The following is an 11,274-nucleotide window of genomic DNA, read 5'->3' as shown; positions in this document are numbered from 1 at the left end:
CTTTATTTATTTATGCGATATTTTTAATAAATATCGTTCGTGAGTTACGTTGTGCACTACGATAAATAAAAGCTTATCTCCATCTTCAAGATACCGTCTATTCCTATACCACATTTCATCTCTATCTGTTCTACAGTTTTACAGTGGAATAGTCACAAATAAACAGTTTCAGTTAGGATTATAAAAACTATGCATACTTAATACCTACAGTTTTTGTGTTTCTACTGAGTTGTAAGATTTTTTTTTGTGACGGAGACGTAATACAATGAATCAACATATTTATTTGAATTTACTTAAATATTGTAAATCATAGATATTTCTGTCGAATTTTATAATATTCAGTCACATCAATACTTTATAACAAGATATTGCTACAATATCAGTAACTATAAATAATAACGAACACACCTCAACATTTTTCTTTTAGTGATTATTCAAACTTCTATACTTTAATATGACAGTTCGATTATATTCCTACATTAATGACGCGATCCATCAAATTCTAGAACGTATGTAATGTTTCAAAAACGTTTTAAAAATGGTCTATTATCATCAGTCAACGGCCGAACATAAAAAAGTTTACGTAACCTTCAAATAACGACTTTTCCATGGAATTTTAAATTTCGAACGGAAAAACGCGCGGCTAATCATCTACCTCGCATTATGACTGGCACAATAGAAAGGGTGCATTCAGTGAGAAAGCCTTCCACGTTCATCTTCGCTTTTTACGTCGGATCTTAGTCGAACCATGCGCATTACTCCAATTTCGTGTGGAATACGAGTTGCTAACTCCAGTCTATTCTGTGAGACTCGGCCGCGTGGCCGCCTCTGTTATGGCGCGTCAAATTGTTCGCAACTTTGAACGCAGCGAGACTTCGATACTTTTTTGAACATCGAATGTTTTTTGAATTTGCGTTCGAATTGTGAGTTTTATGAAAAAGAAAGTTCGACTGTCAAATGTTTTGTTTAGTATTCTAAATATGAAATATTAAAAAAATAAAACAGTGATGTGCGTGTTTTAAGTGAGTGACGTTTATACAAATTTTATCGATAAAAAAATCTAAATAATAATATTAATGTCTTTGATCTCGTAATTGAATATTAATTGAATGTAGGTACTTTAATTGCTATTTTGGGTTGAAGTGAGGAAAGTTTGTTGGCTTTAGATGATTTATGATGCGGACGACACCGTGGAGTCGACGGTTCGGAAAATTTTAATGCTTCGAATCTGACGTGACATTTGGTAAGTGATAAAGTTATTTTTTCATATTCTTTTAGATTTTTTTTTCAGATTTATCTATTACTATTTAACACACATACTATTTTAGTTAAAAAAGAATTTAAAATCGCATTTCTGAGTAATGAAAAAAATATTTATTCACTTACTAGCCGACAGTAATATTATTTTAGTACATCACTACTCAGTAACATAAATTACTATTACACACGTTTAAGAAAATTAAGACGTTTATAAATTCACAAATTACTACATCTACTGATAGCTTCATTTCAATTTATAATTCAAATATGTCTGCGCCTCTTTTTATCACGTAATTTCAATAAATATGTAGAAAATAACACTGGATTGCGTTCCTTGTAACGCAGTATTTAAAATAAAAATATTATTTTACTTTTCACTGGTAGAGAGCGCCTTGCACTTGGCCTACTTTACTGGATTGCTGCGTTTACTGGAACGCGCTTGTTTTAATAACTAGCCAATCTTTTTTTACATTTTTTTTTCTAAATACAGCGACATCTTAGGTCTACGAAGAACTAATGTGATAGTCTTCTGTTTTAACAAATATTTTCTGTTAATATCATTCAAATATTTTTTTAAATGACGATTGAAATAAAGCAGCATTTTAGGCCTCCCAGAAATATATGATAGTGTTTTGTTTTCACAAAATATTTCAGCTCATATTTCCCAGTAGGTATAAAAAAATGTCAGCGCTTTCGAAACAAAGCAGCATTTTAGGCCCACGCAAGTGATGATAGTCGTTTTTTGTTTTTGAAAAATAGTTTTATTTTAGGTCATACAAAAATATGAGTATGATGAAAGATTGGTATTTTCCGATGACAATGAGTGAAGTTAATGACCTACAATTATTTAAAAATGGACTCTTTTCCATACGCGTTAAAGTTGAAAATAGTTTTCATTTTCAACTGAAGTAGTTGGAAGTTATTTTCTTACATAGAATTTAGAAACCCAGGTATTCCATTCGCATGACCAGTATAGCATAGTTTATGTGTATTTGAAAAAATCTGCCTGAATAAATCAATCAGTTTGGTTTTACACACAAATACCTATTTCCCGCAAAAACGTATGTCTTATAAAAACAAATAGTAGACATACTAACGATTTGTTTGCAATCGGTAAAAAAAATGGTTTTAACATAAATGTATTTTTAGAATTCTGCTAAATAGAATTTGAATCGGCAGAATGAAGTTAGTTCAAAATAGACTGTAAAAAGTATTTTTGGTTTATTTAGATAACATAGCTGTATTTTTATATGCAAAATTACAGCGCAAAATACTTATCTGTCTAGGCTTTTCTTTTATCTATGTCTTGCCAGATGCAGCTGAGTACCACTGTCTGCCTATCTGACCCTCTCAACTCAGTTACCTGGGCAGCCCAATACACCTTGACAAGACTGGTTGTCAGACTTTCTAGGTTCTGACTGCCCGTAAAGATTGCGAACGATGTTCAAATGATAGCTGAAAGCCACCAATTTATCGCGTCTTCCGAAACACGGAAGAGCTCCTTAAAACAAGATGGTCATTGGTCATCCATCCACAGACGGACCGCGCCAAGCGTTGCTTAACCTCATGATGGAAATTACAGCCCACTATAATTAACCTCTAATCAAATCATAAATAGGTTTATTATCTTAGTAGTTACCCCATCTACTTTTGTCAAGATAAGTTATTAGTACAAATGAACCTTGCACCTGCCTCCTGAAATAGCTTTATCATAACAGACCACTACTTATTTCCGTCTTGCTCTGCATATCGATTTTAAATTAAGAACTCATAAATATAACATCGAAAGCGGTAGAACATTAGTTATTTAACATCAATAAGTTAGGTATTTATGAAGTCTTTCCAAAACTGATGCTAGAATTGATAAATATACGTAAAAACTGATACTTAATTTGATAAATATACGTAAAAACTAATACTTAATTTGATAAATAAACTTCCGTAAAATGATAGCCCAATTGTTCCGGAGCCTATTCGATCCAAACAATCTATCAATCTTTCCTCTTATAATATTAGTATAGAAATAAAATAAAGTAACAAAACAAATTGGTATAAGCAGAGACTTCAAAAAAAATCTTCATCATTTTAACGTTATACCTTCATCCTCTTAAACAAAGATATCATAAAAAAAACTTTTACAAAAGCTCATCAAAAGCAAAATATTGGAGTAATTACTTCAGTTGCTCACATAATATCAACAAATTAAAACTTTGTAACACAAATTATGCCTAGAGCCATATTTTCCCTTGTTCAGAAATCACCCTTATTGCCATTAAACATAAAACCAACAAGTCTAATTCACAGAGTAAGGAAAGATGTGGAGACGTAATTATGCAGGTAGGCCAGGCGCCTTCTTCTAGGTCAATTTTTGATCACTATGTAAAAGCTACTTGTAAAAACTTGTAAATGGCCTTCAAGAGTAAAATATTATTTCTCTCATTTTGTTTCTTCTAGCTGTAAGTGTTTAAATAAATAAATACCTACGACGGGCAAAACCAAAACAATCAGTTACGAGTGAATTAACGTGTCGTTCGGGTTCTTTTAGACATTTGTCAACTATTTTTGGTATTACAAAAAGTGATCTGGTCCAAAGAAGGCGTATAAGGGGGAAAACAATTACGTCCCATTATACCCCGCACACCCGCATTTTGGCGCGCTAGGGCTTATTCCGTTATGGCACCTCCGCTAGTCATTTAGTTCTCCATGCACAAACAAAGCCAACAAGTCCAATCTTTTTAATTTACCATAGGGAGTTACCACAGATTCTAATCAAGAAAATTATCAATCAACGTCATTTCGTTCACTCATTTAGTGATCGATGAATGAGGTAGCATCTTTATTCTATGAACACGAATAATATGACCATGGCCAGTTTTTCAGAGGGTTTTTCTTTAGTTTCTGACGTCCAAATTATAAGTCTTGGGGTTTTTGTAACTAACTGTATTTTGTAATTTGTGACTGAATATTGATTTTACTAATAGTGCGTTAATAACCAAACATATCGATATGTTTCATTAATTTCCATTTCAACAATGTTCACATGCCTAATCCGATTCTAAATTCAAACACATAAAACAATCTTTTGCTCATATAATCTTTATGGCTGCCTATTCAAAGACTATGGTCTGTTCGTTTTTATGTGCAGTTGACAGCTGTCATCAATACAAAAATTATATTTACTCTTGAAAATTGACAGCAGATAAGCAGGATTTAAAGTTTTGTATTTCGAACATTCTGGCACAATACAATTTCGTTTTAATTAGCACCGCGTTCTCACTACTCGATTTTCCGCTCGGTTTTTCTTCACGGCAACGCAGTAAGTTGGTTTTGGGGTAACTAGCTTAGACTGTAATTACACATTTGCGTTTTAGCTGCCAAAGCTAAATGCAGTGGCTGTAATATTCAGTGAGAATACAAATTTCAGTCATAGCAATTTGGAGAAGCTCAAGCGTACCGTCTTTTCTAAGCCAGTCGATTTTGCGTCAGTGTAATTCCCAAAAACGGTGGTTGTGTGTCGCGCTTGAATGTGAATTACTCAGGGGATCAGCATTTTAGTGCTGAAAACTATTTAAGTTTAAATAATCTAGTTTTCACAAAGACAGTTGAAAATCAAATTAAGCAAGACGGTTTAAAAATTTAGATCTAATAAACTGCTAGTACAGACTACAGATTTTTTATTTCACAAAATCTGGTAAAACGGGGTACGGTGTGTAAATATAATATACACATTGTCTTTGTAAGAATTTGCTCGGGAACACTCAGTAGTGACCAAATTAGCTCTCAATTCGTCTTCAATAAAATAAATTTAAAATTATATTACCGACTCTCTAATTATATCTCAAGTCCATCAAAAAAAGGTCAAGCTGTTTTCAAGAACAGCATCAACATCCGGACATACAGACAAAAATAATTTCACTAACCGTTTTATGAAGTATCAAAATTACATGCGAGCTGAAATTAGCTTTCAGTTTGACGCAAACAAACGCACGAATTATGGCTATAAATCAGCTTTATCATTCGCGCTCACTGAACGCAGTTTTTCTATGTAAAACGAATTCTTTTGCTCAATTCATGATTGTTGCTTTATTGCCAAAAGTCGCCTTAAAATAGAACTGGAAGCTTTGAATTCTATTTCTATAAATGTTTGAGAGTTCCTTATTGTTATATTGAAGCGGGTATTTTAAGTAGGGTTTCCCTTTTCGTGGGTGATCAGGATGAAAAATCGCTTTCAATAAAGGTGCAATTCTAAAACGGCTCGTGGTAGATGTGCGAGATTGATCGTCATTTGTTAGAGTATGGAAAGCGCGTCTATCGCATGTCTCGGAATCATTTTCATATATTCCCTATACATGATTATTGTCGAGCGGGCGGCAGTAGTACCTAAGTCGTACCTTTCGGAATTCCGGCTTATATTGTACGGCTGAAAACAGTACTTGGAAATTGGCGATATGTTCAGCTGTATACACATATTTAGTTAGCATAGCGCTGATAAAGGTCTTATGTTGATAACTATAGATTGGTTTAATTTCATGGGAATAAAACATACATAACATATAGGTAAGTAAGCTATAGCTACATTGCTCTATACTTCGACGAATTTAATATAGGAATGAAGGTGTATTTACTGTTCTATTACTAAGAGAAGACCTTTTTTCAAAGGACGTACAAGGAGTTTAGATAAGCTCAAGTTTCCGTACCGACTAAGGTCAGAGCTTTGTATGATAAAATGGAAAGGAAAATATAGGTACCTACTTATCAATAGTTAAAGTCCATATCGTGTTAAAGTCCATATCACACTTAAAATGGTTTTGGTTCTTCACGCAAAAATGACTGAACACATTTACACAAAACTTCACAGTAATATAGCTTACATACATGAGAATAATGTAAAAATGATTGACGGTGAAAATGATTTACCTAAGATTTTATTATTGTGAAAAATCTCATTGGTTCTCATAAAGTTTTAATCTCATGCCCCAGAAGCCGGTTTCTCTCTTGAAATCATTTACATAGTACGAGAAACATTTACTATGCGTGATGAAAACGTAACGTAATTTTCTCACTAAAATCCTTTAACCAACTGGAAACACTTAGCCGTGCCTTCCAAAGATACTGTTATATAGCAGCTCACACTCGTATCTACATGTCGTGTTTATTAAATCAGATTACTTACTTTCATTTTCAGGCTACATTTGTCCATAGAAGTAAGTAAGTATTCCTTAAAGACCAACATACATAATATAATTAGTGCAGAGAAACTTAAATATATTACTTATATGTTTAAGTTTTTTGTTTGTCATTATTTCGTAGGCACCAAAATGCAGATGTCACCTATCACAATTTGTTGCATTGCCTCTACGCTTACATTGGATTGACATAGAGAGTTATATGTTCACGGCGGTTCCCGTTGGTTTAATGCTCTAAGCTACATTCCCAGCGTCAAAGGACTCATCAGGCTCTGCACTATCACGCAGACAATTTTAGCTGGAATCGCACCAACTTTAATTAACTATTAGCTAATTTACGCTGCAGAGGTCAGATACTGTTACACAAGTAGAATATTGATTCTCTTTGTACTAGAATTTGATAGTGAATGGTTAATGACCTTATTATGGCCATGTACTTTCTAAGTATATCTTGGACATCAATAACTAATGAAAGGTGAAGAAAAATATCTCGAGGAAACCTGGACTATAAAGTCTGAAATCACGCGAGCCCGCATTGAGCAAGTCGTCGTGATTAACGCTCAATCCTTCTCCGTGTGAGAGGAGGCCTGTGCCCAGCAGTGGGACGATAAAAATGCTGATGAATGATCATGATTTAAACCATTGGTTAAGTTTTTATCATATGAATCAAATAATAAAAAAACAGATATTACAGTCTAGATTGCAAATTAAAATTCTTGCTTTTGTTAACCTCTGTGTATTTTTTTTGCTTTGAAACTTCATCAATTCAGCCAAGTATTTCAATTTTCAGGATAAACAGGTCGGCTCGGTCTTTGTGATTGCCTAGTCTTTCCGAATTCAATTTGTAATAAATACGTACAAAAAGTTTGGGACTACCTATAAGATGAAAACTTTTACTTAGAAGGCTATTCAATTTTTTTCCCGTGATAATTGAACACTGGATTCAAGGAATTGGTTTAAATTGGAATCTTCAATGGAGACGTAATTTTCCGTAGATATAATATTATTATAGGTGACAAATATCGTAGTGTCAGAAACAAAAAACATAATAAAATTTTGTTCTTAATACCTCAATACCTCATAACAGCCATGATCGATTAACGACTGTTCGCAATATTCTATCTAAAGTATTATATTTCCTTACTAGAGATATAAGTTTAACATTAGCCTCATACAATTAATGTCAAATTACTATTTATAGGAAGCAAAATAACAGATGCAATATTGTATATAGCCCTAAAACGATTAAACCGGGTCTTTTGAACGCGAACATCACAAATTCGAAAACCGAACATCAATTCGATATTCATTAGTAGTAAGCATATGCGAACCAAATGACAATCGCATATCACTGGCCACCAAATTCATGTGTTACCCGTCTTTCAATTGACACTGAAAGTGCATAGCGACATTTTAGCGGCAAAATACGCTTTCCGAAAGCCATTCAGTTTCGGCGCCATTTTATCGCTGTGAGGAGATTGATACGTCTAGTGTTCTATTGATTTAATGGTGGATTGCAAGGCCGTACCTATTAATACCTATCGTGATTCTGTGGAAGAAAGTCTGTGGATTTGGTAAATTATAGACTAACTTTGTAACCTCACTAACTTCTGCCTCTTCTTAGGGTATACCTAAATTCAAGGTTCTATCTAGGAAATTCAAAATTGAGTAAAACCGTTCCCTGGGGTTTTCTTTCTAGTTGATAACTCGTGATATGATGTTTGCAATATTAGGTATTGTGACTGAAAACACGTACCTATAGCTGCTTAGTAAGTAGATGAAATTAATATTGTCATACGTGGGTCTATCCTACGTCATTAAAACCTTGAAGTTTATAACCAAGAGACATGTGAATGAGTTTCGCTTACGCTTACGTATAAATTATAAAAATATAAATTAAGAATGTATAAACTCTTCCGTCTGGAGCGTTTTCACATATCAACTGCACCGATTAGCATGATATTTTGGTATGGATGTAGATTGAAGTCAGGAAAAAGACCTATGTTTTTAAATATGTGGAATGATACCAGAAATAGGCGTCATTCGAACTACTTATCTAGTTTATTAGTAAGTGAGTTCATTTTTAGATAATAACGATACGGATATCTAATAAAGGTACGATTGTAGTTTTTCCTGATTTTCACTTACGAGTGATTTTTCCTGGAAAACTTGACGACTTTATTTGTTTGCAGGGAACCTTGAGGGAAATGCCAGAGAATTTTGAAGCTCGTGTGGTATTCGGGGGATTATTTTTCCGTCCCAAATGTCGGCCACAACCTGTCAGTTTGACATAGCAACGACCAGAGAAAATATTCAAAAAATTATCAGTATAATACCATGTAGGTTGTACCACGTGACGTCGAATGGTGCAATTCTATTGGTCGATATTTGGGTCGGAAAAATAATCAGAATGAACCAGTTCACAATGAAGCAAAATATTTCACAGCATTCTTAACACTGGCAATTATACGCTTAAAAACGGAACTTCATCTCTTTCAAAAATAGGCAAAGGAGCATAAAAACAATCCTTACCACATAATCCTTCTTACCAGTCAGGTAAAAATAGAGCTTTATTTTTCCAAAAATATTGTTCTCCAGATACTGTGAGGAACACAAAACCTACTAGATTATTTATGCCCGTTTCATCTTCATACAATAGTGGGTATGCACTTATGTTGCATTGGGAGGTACGGGGTATGATATTATATTTTAACATGCAATGTCGTAAAGCAGATACTTAAAAATATGCATATTCGTTACCGACTCGTTATTTGAAGGTAAACTGTCATATAACCGAGTATTGGGTCTTATATCATATAGTAGCTTTCACCAGCGGTTTTATTTGGTTAGACTTCTTGCACCGCCATAAAAAGTTGCCTATCCCACCCCATAGCCTGCCACAATAAACAGGCCACTTAACACTGATATTCTGAGCTAAGCGCGTTTAAGAAAACGAACAAACTGTATACATAGTAGTGTAATTTTCATCTGGAAATACCTTTAGAAGTAAATGCACGTGATATCGTAGGATATATTTTAGCAACAAGTGATAGGTATACATTTTGTGATCGTAAAATATTGATAGTGCAGACAGATCTCATATCATTTTTATAGACCAATCAAATTACATTCGCCAAAAGCTTATAAAAACTAAGTGTATTTTCCAATTTTAGTTCGCTCGCACACGAATACTTTACTATGTAAATAAATTCAGTCAATCATTAGGATTGTATCGAATTTTCGTTTGTACCTTTTCCATATATTTTTATATACCTGTAGGGGATAAGTTTCGTATGTACTTTTTATGCTTTTCATATCTATACATAAATAATATATAGAATAATATAAACAAAAATGAACAAGAATATTGTGTTTTAATGCCAAACAAACAGCCGACATTTTGTATACCTATTAAAAATTTAAGTGAATATATATATAAAATAATAGTGTAGTGCAGAGGCGTCCTCTCACACAGAGAAGGATTGAGCATTAAACACCACGCTTGCTCAATACGGGATTGTGATTTTAGACTTTATGGTCTAGATTTTCTCGCGATGTTTTCCTTCACCTTAAAATCAGTCCAAGATATTGGTGTCCAAGATATACTTAGAAAGTAAACACAAACTTAGAAAGAAAAATTATAATGGCACTTGAATCGCCTGGAATCGAATCCTGTGCTTGAAAGGTTGGTGCTTTACCCTCTAGGCCACCACGACTTACCTATTCATCCCTAATCAACTACCCCACAATATTCCATATTATCGGAACCATAAACCGAAACTATATTATATCAGTAACTAGTAGTTCCTGCAAAGTTTAGTAGGATATACATTACTGGCCGACAATGTCGTGTCCTACATAAAGTTCCGATAGCCAACTATAGCACTTGAAACTTGTGGTTTTACTCCAATTACAAGTGTTAATGGGTACAACTCTTGAAGTTTTGGACTCCTGGTTCATGATAGCCGAAAGTTTGAGGTCCTTGGTACTTTATTGTTTACGAGAAAAGACCTTTAGTTGGATGGGATGCAAATAGTGTTTTTTAATACCGACGCAAAAAGAAGGGTGTGTTCAAATCAACTTGAACTACAGTTATTACAAGAATAGAGTGGGTTTGAATCATAACAGCTCGTCAGAATGCAGGGCTCATTTTCAGGTCTCGATGGATGTTTATTTATGTACTTCGAGTAAGTATGACCGCTCCTGAAGGCTATTGTAATGCAGCCTACATAGTTTATACTACTTAACGTCCATGCAATTTATGCGGAGTTGATAATGACCATTGTACGATAGAAAGCTTTTAGTAAAACACTGAAAACCGATAGCTGACTGACCTATCACATTATAGGACTAATATTTTGAACGTGAAATTCAGGGTATGTTTATGTTTATCCTTGTACCTACCGGAAGTTGTTCCTTTACAAACAATATAGAAACTATTAAATACTAGCTTTCCTTCTAGCTTTCCGTAGCCAGATGGTGACAAAAACTATCCTAAAACCTTCTCCCGGGTCTAAGTTACCTCCTCTCTAATTTTCAGCCAAATCGGTCAAGCCGTTTTCATGTTATGTCGTGACAACGGAAAGACGGGTTTCATTTTATACATATAGATAGATAGACACCAACTACAGACATGATGACAGTTACGACCCATTATCAATTACTGCGCAGATTTCAAACCAAATTGATGTACTACATACATAGACCATGCAAGCACTAACAAAGCTAAACCAACTTAGTCTGCCAATCACGTTTTATGGCTAAACCAAGCCATGGTTTACGATTATCACCAAAACTTACCATAACAATTATATGATAGCATTGTATC

The 11,274-nt window shown here is 34.0% G+C and overlaps 1 protein-coding gene across 2 annotated transcripts in view; it reads left to right on the top strand.

The window, feature by feature from the left end:
• Positions 1 to 809: 809 nt before the first annotated feature.
• LOC110379197 (neuropeptide CCHamide-2 receptor) overlaps positions 810 to 11,274 on the top strand; it is a 90,449-nt gene continuing 79,984 nt past the window's right edge. For both annotated transcript variants that reach the window (XM_064039221.1, XM_064039220.1), the window contains exon 1: positions 810 to 1,243. The gene's annotated coding sequence lies outside the window, so the exon portion shown is untranslated. The remainder of the gene's footprint in view (positions 1,244 to 11,274) is intronic.

This window comes from Helicoverpa armigera, chromosome 18, assembly GCF_030705265.1.
Source record: "Helicoverpa armigera isolate CAAS_96S chromosome 18, ASM3070526v1, whole genome shotgun sequence".
In the NCBI taxonomy this organism is placed as follows: domain Eukaryota; kingdom Metazoa; phylum Arthropoda; class Insecta; order Lepidoptera; family Noctuidae; genus Helicoverpa; species Helicoverpa armigera.
This window is presented reverse-complemented; position numbering and strand designations above follow the sequence as displayed.